A 13,129-nucleotide genomic window follows, 5' to 3' on the forward strand; every position below is an offset into this window, starting at 1 on the left:
TCTCGGATTTGTATTCCCATACCTTCCCATTTTCTTTTTCATGGTTGTAATATTTGTTCTGGGAATATCTTGAACAGCTTCGGATATGTAGAGCATCCCTGCAGTAAGTCTTTTATGGTCTTAAATTCGTTCGAGTATTTATTGCCGGTTTTAACTCTGATCCTGTTGTTTTTGAATAGGTTTTTTACGATTTCTCTTAATCTCTGAGTTATCCTGATTTCCTTCATCTTTTTCCATAGCTGTTTTCTGGGAACGATGTCATACGCCTTTTTTAAATCGGTCAATTCCATGTACACCGGTCTATATTTTGCTATTATTTTCTCTGAACATTTCGTGTACGATTCTGTGTAGTTTCTTTGTTCCGTATTTAATTAGTTCATTAACGATTCTTCCTAGTCCAATGATTTTTTTATTCTTTGGTGTCCTTATGGTATTCTTTACTTCGCTTAATGTTAACTCAATCTGTTCTTTATTTTGATTTTATTGTATTCATGTTCTGTGTCTGTCTCTATGAAATCTGGGCGGTTTTGTGCGAGTAGTTTTTTATAGTAAGTAATCTTTCCACTCTTCTTCTAATACGTATCGTATTTGAACTTTTCCGTTGGTATTTTTTCTTAAAAATTTAAATATTTTTCAGGATTCAGATTTCCTTGATCCAATTATTTATTGTTCAATTTGTGCACATGTTTCTGGCCATTCTTTATTCTTCTGTTTTGTTCGTCTGTGTTTTAAGACTTTTTTATTTAGATCCATAAATTTATATTAACTTTAGAATTTAATAAGTGAAATATCGAGATAATGATAAACAAATCTTATTTACCATAGTTATTTTCATTACTGATAATAAGAAACGATGCAAAAGTATTTAGCTATCGCGGTAATATCCTGCTGAAGTTTTGAGAAAAGTTCTATGAATGTAAAATTAATAATAAATGCTGTAGAATTTGGTTACCAAATAAAAAACTCTATGGTAAGTTCGTGATAGCTCCAGATAGGGGATCACCCAGTTTCGCACTCAACTCTCGGGAAATCTCCCTCCTTCTGGGAGGTCTGAGCTGAATGCGTTCTTTACATCCAGTGTCATCAGAACACAATACTTCACTCTACGTCGATCATCAATCGTACTAAAAGCAGCACTGTGCCTAGTATCTCGAACTTTCCCAGCAGACTTTCACTTCCTTCATGTTGGAAAAAATTTGACTCTTACATAGCTTGAATATTCTATTATAGATTATCTTTAAGAAAAGTTATAGAAGATGACTCACGAGGCATATTTTATGATACTCTTCGCATTTCTTGGCTCCTGGCGTTTTAAAAAGTGCAAACACTCAGACATTTAACTGGAACACCGATATTAAAAACACCCTAAACAGGGTAGGACAGTGAGCTAACCTCGTGAAAGTATTAGGCATAAATTTATTAATTTTAATAATATTAATCTCCTACTCACATAATCTTTATTAGACCTGTTGTCAAGTACAGAGCGAGACTCTATGCCTTTACGCTACAAAAGATAGTAGAAGAGAAGACACTTAAACGCACTTTGATCTTTAACCTCTGACGACACAGCAGTGATCGTCACCATAAGAACCGCCTCTTACCAGCTTTTAAACAGGTATTGAACAGCTTTAAATAGGTCTTAAACAGACAGGCCTTAAACAGATCTTTAACAGCTTTGAACAGATTTTGAATAGGTTCTCATCAAGTTTAACCAATGTTTAAATTTTTTGGTTGGCTATTTAAAATGTAAGATTTATAATAAAATTTGTGCTTAATTGTAATAATTAAGACGACGATTAGAAAATTGTTAATTTAAAAAATATAGTTCTGTTTATTTATCTTACCTTCAATAAAGTTTCCATATAATGCTGCAAATTTGATTTGTATGTAGTTTTTGACGTAAAAAACGTTGAAATTGACACTAGAAAAACATAGGCGTTACGTTGGGTTTTTAAGAGGTGTAACATTTTCAATAAACCGATAATTTTTCACAAGAATAGAGTTGAAAAAAATCATGAATTCTGCAGCAAAATACCTGTGTGATGATGTGTCACACATGAAACGTTTTCTATTTAAAATTAAAAGTTTGTTGTACTGAAAGACAGGGTGTTGACGAATGACATATGTCTATATCGTTAAAAGATATCTCCTTTGGAATAAAAATCAGATTTTTACAAAATCCAATAAATACTGTCAAATAAAAGGGTGGACTCTTTTGTGTAGCCAACATGTATACTTCTCAAAAACCCTACTTGATAAAAACTTATTTTAGAATTAACTATTGAAAATGATTTGTATTTTTTCCACTTTTATCAACTTCGTCAAGTTTCATTCACGCATTAAAAATACGAAAATCTTCGTAAAGTAATTTATCTTAAACTGAAAATTACTTTTTGGACATTTTTCTCTATACTTATTTTCCCCTAGACTTTCAAGAAGTCCATTAGTGTGAAAATATACACAATTCAGCAAAAACTGAAAGTCTCCTTCTTGCACGATAGCCTTTTCAGTGATCGTCTTTTCCAGTTTGAGCTTTTGAAGCTACCGAACCGCAGAAACTTTAAACTATGACATTATTCAAACTTATCGACTACCATTCAAGGAATATTAAATTTCCAGTAAAGGCAGAGGCAAATAAAAGAAGGTTACCGGCGATGCTCCTAAAATCCCCTTTCAAATACTTGGAAAACAATGTCGGCAGCGAAATGGAGAAAGAGGATCGCTAAGAACATGAAATAGAGAACCTTTTTTGGAAAATAAACATTTCTGTAGGAAAAACCCGCATTTACATCATATCACTACCATCTGTATCTATATTTTTTTAAATATTAAATATCTCTGTTTTCCGAAAGTTAGTTTAGAATGTTTTAAACTATACGTTTAACGTCGAAAAAATAGAATTAAAATACAAATATCTGGGATTAAATAAAAATTACCTACATAATTTTCGTCGCGCTTTATCACTTTTGATGATAAAATATTATTTGGTGTTTTAAGAACGTATTATGTATTATGTATTATTATATATTGTTATGCTATGTAAAATTAAAAATAATATTGGTTTGCTCTTAATATATTTCAAATTATAAAACATAATAATTCAAAATATTTCAACTGATAAACTATGAAAGATATTTCAAAGAAATGAAAGTCCATTATCTTTGGATTACCTGTAGTAAACAAAATTTAAGATATGCATAAATTATTTTCTTTGTAAAATATATTTGAGTGAACGTAGTGAATTGAACAATACGACCGGGTTTTCCAAATGGACTTGTACAGTGAATAAAGACAATAGGGTAGAATTTAGAAATTATATTTCTCCGTTAGTTTTTAAGAATTTGTAGAAACGATTAACATGTTAATAGTTTTTAGAAAAGTTATAATTGTAGTTAAGGTTGTTGTTTGTTATCTAAATGGGGATAAATATGACGAACTTTGATTGGCAAAGAGTGAAAAAAAGTGGGAGAGATAGATGAATGAGAGTTTAGCTAGATTTTAGAGGAAAAAAAGATCATCAGTTGTTTTCCAAGGGTACAAGGCGAATAGTCGTAGTTCTTTGGCGGTTCCCAAATGATAGTAAGCATTAGAAGTGAATGTTTGTGAGTTTTCGTGGACTAAGTGTATCCTGACGGAAGCTGATCCAGTAAAATATTGTAAGTCATACTTTTCTACTTATATATTCCAAGAGTCACTGTTCAGGCCGGAACGAGAGATTCAGTTTATCGAGAGGAGAAGAGGCTAGCGTTTTTTTTTTGAACGATACGTGCATCTGAAGGAGATCATTGAAGACGAGAGGCTCGCAATAATTTGTTGTAAGATTGCTGATTACCTAGGGAACTGCTAAGAATAGATAGTGTAGGCTACAAGGAACAAGGATTTGGACAACTCATCATCAGAGAGATAGTTTTTTTTAACATTCGTCAGTTTTTCTTTATCAATAAAGTTTTTTTTTAATTGCTTCAGAAAAGATAGAAATATTTATCAGGAGATATAGAACAACAACTTTGATTTGAAATTTTAATTTATATAGTGTATAACATTAAATTTTGAAGGTTCACGTACGTAGAACAAAATTTTGATAATCCTTATAAGAGATATTTTTTTGTTTAAGATATTTGAGTGTGAATTTTATTTCAATATATAATTTTGTATCATATATGACTATTATTCCGATATTCCTTAGACCTTACCTATCATATGTAAAGCATAGATATTGAAGCACGAATATAACCCTGGGATAAGAGAATTAAATAGTGTGATAAAATCATAATTGCATCATTTAAATAAGTTTAATTAATTAATTAATTGCTTGGCGCACCTCTGACTTTATCACATATCACATTAATATATATACTGTTATGATTCATTTTATCAATAATGAAAATGGAATAAACAGCTATGTGCTGAAACACGTGGACTCGGAAAAGATCCGAGGAATTTACAATATCCACGATGTATACAAATATCACGAATAAAATGGGAAAGCACAAAGTAGAAAATAAGTTAGGATATAGGACATAGATTAAGAAGAAGAAATATACAGGGAAAATGTTTTGCATCATGAAAAATCCCTACATAGTTTTAGTAATTTTTATCAGAAACACCAGGCGGGGATTTTGTCATACTACTTTTTCTCAGCCAAAGAAAAAAATAAAAATTAATAAATAGACCATTTAAATAAATTTTCAAGACATCCTGGTAAACAAAATTTATGTAAGATTAACAGAAAGTTTTGCCTGTCAACAACTGAGTTTTAAACACTCGCAGGTAAAATCTTTTTATATAGAATTAGAAAGCCCATACTCATTATAATCTTTTCATTGTTTGTATATGACCTAGGATTAAGATATTGTAATTAACCTTTTGTTACAGGAATGAATTATGTATTTGTAACCAAAGGGAAAGCCAGTTTTAAAGCAAAAATTTTAGTTTCTCTGGAAACAGTCACGGGGTTTTTTCTTAATGATTGTAAACAAAATAAAGCTTTTTGATTGGACAGTTTTTTTTTGAATGGGAGAATTGATAGTCGATGTATGAGAGAAAGTGGCAGTTGTCATTAGGATCATCGAAAGGAAAGGTCGCGTTTCGATAGAGGGTGTGTTCGTGAGTTTAAATACTGGCACTGAAGGAGCTGAAGAATTGCTGTGGAGCGTAGACGATTCTGGGTATCGTTCAAATACAATCTACGAAGGAAAAGTCAGTGATTTTTTGTTCAGAATTGAAAATTTTGTAACTGTGAATGAAGTTTGTTGACATCATTGTCGTTACCATTTTAACTCAAGAGTAGACTTCATTTGTAAAATGTTTTAAAGTTTTGTTTTTGCAATAAAGTAAATATTGAAAAATCAGAAAGATAAAATTTTTTAAAGATATTCATTGAAATTGGCTTTAAATTGGTTTTGTCTTCAAGAAGACTTAAAATATTCTTTTTGTGTAAATTTTATTGTATTCATTTACGCTGATTGATAAGATAACGGCAAAATTTGAGAATTGTTTTATTCTTCTTTAAATAAGATAAAGAATACCAATTTTTTGTAGCATACTATTTTTATTATTACCTTTTTTTTCTCTATCCCGATAAAGGACAACTAGGAAATCTTTGGACCCACACAACATAGGTTAATATAAGGAGATTATTTTTCACCCTGAGAACAATTAAGTTATGTTTCCACATTGGTATTTTCCCATTTCCATTTCAGTTTAGCTGCCAGTTCGACAGCATCTTTTACTTTTCTTCTATTACGAATGTTTTCATTGGTTATATATATATATATATATATATATATACTTATATATACATATATATATATATATATATATATATATATATATATATATATATATATATATATATTGTTGTGGCATGCAAAATTGAAGAATAAAAATATTAAATGTACGATGAAATCAATATTTCAGAGATTATAGAAAATAAAAATACTCCGAGCTGCCTGGAATTAACCAAAGGTAATCTTAGTCATAAATAATCTTTTGTATAAATATAACAAGTGAATAGTGCGGGTACAATGAATAGAAGTTAACGATGGTTTTTCCCCATAAGCCATAAAGTGTTCAGTAATCCGGGTTTGATGAACAAGACAATAAAAATAGTTAATAAATAAATGATTGTTCGGAATATGTAAATACCCAGTAGAAATTGAGTGTCCTTGTAGAAATAATATGAATTAGGAAAGTTTGTAGGTATTTCTGATTTTATGTGGGAGTGGTATGCAAATTTCTGATTGGCCGAGAATTTGGAAAGTGGATGTGGGTGTGTATAATGAGAGGTTGGACGGACGGATAGAGGAGATGAGAGAGTTAGTTAGTTCCAGTTTCTTAAAGTGAATGGTTGGTTTTCGAGGTGGTATCCAGTGGTAGTAAGTGATAAAGAATAAGTTGTGAGTTGGTGAAGTAAGTGTGTCCGACGGTAGCTGATCTGGTACAAATTTGTAAGTAAACTTTTCCTACTTGTATTCTACGTATAAGTTTGGCGAGAGGAAAAGAGGCTGGCATCATTGGAAAGGTACGTGCATTCGAAGGAGAGCATTGAAGACACTAAATTGCAATATCTTTTTTAATATTGCCAATTACATAGGAGGCTGCTGAGAACTGATAGTTCATTTTGCATAGAACGAGGAATTGGACAACTCAAGGCAGAGGAAGCGTTTCAACGGGAGAAACATTCATAATATATTCTATTTGAGACTTTTGGGTAAAATAATATTATATCATATTGGTAACGTGTGAATAAGTTGTCGATAGTCGAAGGAGATCAAATTTGTTCTGAGAGGGGACACGGAGCTGTGGAGAAAATTGGATAATTCATACAAATTTTTCTTGGTACAATCGATATATCAAAATTGCAGTAGGAAGGACACTGAATATTATTTGATTTGTTTATGTAGAATAATAAGCTGGATTTTAGATTGACATTGTATTATATTATCCATGCATTATTGAAGGTTTCCACGTACGTAGAACGAATTTTGTTTGATAAACATTGTATGCTAATAATTTTTGGAGGTATTTTAATCAGTTTATTTTATTACATTATCTTCATATCATATTATGTTGTTTTATTTCGTTATTCTTTGGACCTAACCCATCAGCTGTAAAGTATAGTTATTGAAGCACGAGTAAAACCTGAGATAACAAAATTGAAAGGTGTGATATAAATCATAAATCAAAAATTTTAGTAATGTTTTATATAAATTTTTTGTAAAGTTTTAAAAATTAAAATTCTTGATATCACATTAATATATATTTATATATATAGGAAAAAAAAAGCAAAATATTGTGATATTTATTTGTTTCTAGAAGTGTACATGAAAGTTTTGTTTGTAAGTGTACCTTTTACAATAAATTGATTTATTGACAAATTTACAAATTTCACATTTTGGATTTAAATTGTATACCATTACTAATTTGTATATAATTTTATACAACACAAAGTGTCAATTTAATGTGCGAAAACAAATCGATGACATGAACCAACGTACTTTCCAAACAAATACTAATTAAAACAAATTAAAAGTCGTTTGCAATTATTGATGGTTTTTAATCACTTTTATGGAAACGCTATTACTGGCTAAGCCGACGCACTGTTAAATTATTATTCAAGTGTCACTTTTAACAGCAACGTAGGGTTGGAAATTGTAGAGGGTAAAGGGTTTATCCAAATAATATTTGGCCATACGTAAAATTTTACATTTTAATAAAATTCTGTAATAATTATTTATTTTACATGGAAAAAAGTTTTATTAACTATTTTTAAAATAGTATTACAAAACCATCAAAATTTTTATATCTCGGCATCAACAATAGGATGTATTTTATCAATATAATATGCATTTTTTTGTCAATTTTTAATAAATAAAATTTTCACATTTAGATTTTAAAAAACTGAAAGTGGCCCAAGGTACAACATGGGTTGTACCCTAAGCCAGGATGTAATGTACCTTGGGCGATAGACAGAAAAAGCAAAGAGGAACATCAATAAGGGTTTATGTTAGAATCTAATTTTATAAAACATGGTAACTTCACTCTTCAACATTGTAGGACGAAAAATCAATTTCAAAAGTTAACATATTCTTTTGTCTTTCTGACAAGCCTTGGTGGATTGGCTAAGGTAAAGCCAAAATAATGTATTCTCTATAAATACAAAATATCTCCTCACTTTCCATTAAGAATTTGTTGGTGGAATAGACGAATAGATGTCATCTTCATCAGATGTTTCCAATTCAGGTTCAGCTTTCTTTTAACACTCAACAAGTTCCGAATAGTTTGTTTGCTTTTCTGCGGCTCTTCTTTTCGTCGTCTTTCGTTAAAAATTTGTTCTATTTCGTCCTTCTCCGGAGTGTCGGTCAAAATTCGGCTTTTAGTTTTCTTACGATTGTTGACTTTTAAGGCACGTTTTTGTGATTTTGGGTATGGTCGTATTTTTTCAGGGGATGTAAGTATTGAAGCGTCTTTACTTGTGGTAGGCATTGATTATTCCGCTGATACGTTGAGGTCTCTTACAGGAGACAACTCTGCACCTGCAACACTAGGATCCTCTCGATCGTTTACTGATGAGAAAAGATATTCATCATCTTCAAAAATGTGTTCATTTATGGGTCAAATTCCCGAAACCCTAAATCCAGATAGGATATTTTTGGCGTAAATGCCAGTGGATATGCTTTTTCTGCCAATTCAGGGACATTATATATAGTTATTGTTTGGCCTTCTTCTTCTTTAAGTTCCATCTTCTATCGAAGGTTGGAAATCATCATAGCTATGCGGACTCTGTTGACTGCCGCTCTAAAAAGTTCTGCACTACTGCATTCAAACCATTTCCTTAAGTTCTTAAGCCATTTCCTATCCTTCTAGTTACTTCCACGTTTAACATTCTTTGAATCCATGATATTCTTAGGATTCTTCTGTAACACCAAAATTCAAAGGCGACCAACTTATTCAGATGGACTTGTTTTAGTGTCCATGCTTCCAAGCCATAAAAAAGAGTAGAGACCACGTAACATCGAAGCATTCTCAGGCGTAGTTCTAACCTTATATCCCGACAACATAGAAACTTTTTAAGTTTATGTTTGGCCTTATGGGTGGTTTAAAAGCCATTTATCACAAGCAGTATTATAATATTGTTTGTAAGGCCCAAAAACTGTGCTGACCAAAGGTTAGAGTTTGTGACTCGTACGGGGTGGCAATGTTAACAAAATTATCCCATTATTTTTGGCTAATATTACTGCTTTAATAGAACAATGATTGTTGTTGTCAGTAGGTATCCAATATTAACGGCTTTTTGTTCTCAGCGCTTGGTCTTTCCTTATCAATAAAATGTTGCAACTACAAAATAAATTTTTCAGAATTTGACCATCCAGTTATATGAGCTGATCCGATTGAATCTGCTGGCGCACCACTAATCATGTACGGTTTGAAATTGACCCTAAGAAATATAAACATGGGCGGTACACTATTTCCCAAAGCGTTAATTCAGGCTATCAGGATGTAGCAGCGCCTACTTGTTTTTGACCCTTAGGTGCAATTATCTTTGTAGTGTTTTGAACATTGCAATTAACAGTTTCGTCCATGTTCAAAACGTCTGCTGCAGTAAATTTGTATTTCATAATAACCTTTAAATTTGTAAAAAAAATTCCAACATTATGTCCGTTGAAGCTCGTAGCCCTAGAAAGGCTAGTTGCCTCGGGTTTCCTAAGACTAAGTGACCTGATGTCTCTTCATAAACTCACGGAACCACTGCTTTCCAGCTTTTTCATCTGTCCTCCAAGATTCAGGAATATTTTTGTTATTTGATTTGGCAAAAGCATACGTTAAAGATCTAAAGACTTGCTTCCTCTGTCGTTCGTTCGTTTTCATCGACTTTCAATAGTCGTTGGAGGGTTGCTCTCGAAACATCAAAATCGACGCTGGCTTTCCTCTGACTCATTCCATTTTTAACTGCAGCTACAGCTAGTGTAATTTACTCTTTACTTGATCCTATTTTTTCACTTTAATTTTACTTCTAGGCATCTGTAAATTTAAAAAAATCATTGTTGTACCTATTTGCTTAAGATTCTACTCACAAATATGAACAAAAATACAGAGTCTTTCAATTAAAAAATACAACTAGCAAATTAATTTAGAGGTATCATGTACCTTGGGCCACGGCTTCGTTTTATTAGCACTGCAGGAACTGCGGTGGACGGGAACCGACACTTTTGACAAGGGAACCCATTCCATACATTATAGCTCCAATGCAAGTCATGATGTCAACATATGATAGACTGGGAGTAATTGTAAACCAAGAAACAAACGGCCTTATTATTGACTTCAACACCTACATTCAAAGAATGTGCTATTTGCGCTTAAAATGGAAATTCTTTAATTACAGTTTTATCAATGCAGATGCCATGAGTGATGACAAATCAGAAGAAATAAAAGTATAATTTTTCAAAGAACTAAAGCAAGCTTAAAGATGTCCCGAAAATGAAGCTAAGACTGTGTTAGGTATCCTGAATACAAGAATAGGCCAAGAGTGAGTTTTCATGCCCACTATAGGAAGACATAGCCTACACAACCTCAGTAGCGATAATGGATTACGACTGTTAAACTTAGCAGCACTAAACATGACAATGCTAGCACCTATTTTGAACACAATAATATACGCTCACAAAACGAAAAGAGGCTCAAATTACCTATATTGCAGGAAGAATCAATAAAAGATTTATACAAAAGAAGACTAGACCAAAAACTAGAAGAATTCAGATATGACACGTTAGATGAAATGCATGAACACATAAAAACCTGCCTGATTTCAGCGGCCTTAGAAGCTCTTGGAGAAGACGACCAAAGGAACACCCATCAGAATATCAAATTAAGGGAAGACACATTGAAATGCATAAAAGAAAAGAAAAAACTACACATAAAATACCTAAACACCAAAAAAACAGGAAGACTTAGACCTATATAGAGCGAAAAACAGAGAGGTAAAGAAAAGAGTAACAAATGAAAAGAACGAACGATGGGAACAAGCATGCACAGAGATAGAATGACATATCGGAGGAACGAGAAATTCAGAATCATGGCGAATATTAAAAGCACTTCAACGAAATAAGACAGAGAAAACCCAGATCGGCAAAATTAGTAAAAACGAGTGGCAAGAATACTACGTACTTACAGAAAACCGCCCCCAATTTCAGGAAGAGAATATAGAACATGCAGGAAATGGGGCATACGACCAGATAGAAATAAGCTTGGCAGAAGTTAAGAGAGCAATCAAGACATTGAAGAACAAAAAAGCCAAAGGACCCGGAGGAATACCAAACGAACTAATTAAAAACGGAACGGAAAAGTTATTCCGCATGCTACATAGAATGTTCGAAAGAGGACTAAATGGAGAAGAAATACCTGCGGAATGGACACCAGCATACATCACATCCATACATAAGAAAGGAAACAGGAAAAAATGTGAAAACTATAGAGTAATTAGTATAATATCGTCGGTAGGTAGACTTTACGGGAAAATTATTAAGGAAAAACTAGAAACTGAAATAATAGGAAAAATTGGAGAAGACCAAGCAGGGTTCACAGTAGGAAAATTATGCCTAGATCATACGTACACATTAGAACAACTGATAGAGAAGAAAATGGCAAAAGGTAGACCGGTCCATCTGGCCTTTGTTGATCTAAAGAAAGCATATGACTCAATACCTAGAGTCAAATTATGGGAAGCAATGAATGATCTCGGAATCCGACAAACACTAATAAAAGCAGTTAAAGCACTATACAAAGAAAACAAAGTAGCTATTAAATGTGGAAATAAAGCCTACAATCCATTTAAGACGACAAAAGGACTTCTACAAGGCTGTGCTACGTCCCCTACTCTGTTTAAAATATTCTTGGAAAAGACACTCAAACCATGGAGGAGAAAGTGCGAAGGAATGGGCATACCAGTAAGAGACGAATACCTATACACCTTAAGTTTTGCCGACGATCAAGTAGTCATCGCACAAGATAAAGAAGATCTCAGCTTTATGCTCAGAAAACTAGAAGAAGAATATAAAAACAACGGAATGGAAATAAACTTAGAGAAAACCGAATACCTACCAACAGAAAACAAGGATATGAGAAACCTAGAGATAGACGAGGGAAGACAAATAAATGGAACAGATAAATTCAAGTATTTAGGAACCATAATATCGAACCAGGGAACAACAGAAGAAGATATAAACAACAGACTGAGACAAACAAGAAACTGTATAAGACAACTAAACTCAGTGTTGTGGGATAAGAACATTACGATAAAGACAAAAAAGAGAATATATAATACCCTGACAAGAACTATCCTGACATATGGGTCCGAAAACTGGACAATAAACAAGAGAAATAGAGGTAGAATAAGAGCAGTAGAAATGGAGTTCCTGAGGAGAAGCTGTAGACTTACAAAAAGAGACAAAATTGAAAACGCAGAGATTAAGCGGAGAATGGGAGTGCAATCAGACATAATCGACTATATAGAGGAGAAGAGACTATCCTGGTACGGCCACGTCAGAAGAGCGGACAGAGGACGCTGGATAAACAAAATCACAGAATGGAGCCCGATTGGAAGAAGAAAGCGAGGAAGACCCCGAAGGTCATTCAGAGATGAAATCGACGAGGCTATGGAGAAAAGAACCCTGCGAGATGGAGACTGGAATGACAGGGAAAATTGGAGAAAACGGTTGAGTGAAGGAAGACAGTGAAAACTGTGGAAATCCTTAGTAGTAGTAGTAGTAGTAATATACGCAAAGTAACCTGGACCCACGTAGGGTTGTAAAGCCAGAATAAAGATGATGATATAGCTTGCATAATTATATGCTTTATTTAAAAACAACAAAAAAATTTCTTGATTTAACCTCAAAATAATATTAAAAATATCACTATTCTCTTCATGTTTATGTGGAGTTTTAATTTGCTAGTATAATATTTACTATTAATATATTGTCAATGCAGCTAGAGCATACTCTACTCTAAAGAGAAATTTTATTGGTCGAATTGAGGAGATTTTACTCTCATAAGAAAAAGATATCTATGTCTTATCTGCTACCAAGAGACTTGTTTTATTTTCTAAAACCTTCTTAGACGTACTGAAGCGTTT

This window comes from Diabrotica undecimpunctata, chromosome 5 (genome assembly GCF_040954645.1).
Source record: "Diabrotica undecimpunctata isolate CICGRU chromosome 5, icDiaUnde3, whole genome shotgun sequence".
In the NCBI taxonomy this organism is placed as follows: Eukaryota; Metazoa; Arthropoda; class Insecta; order Coleoptera; family Chrysomelidae; genus Diabrotica; species Diabrotica undecimpunctata.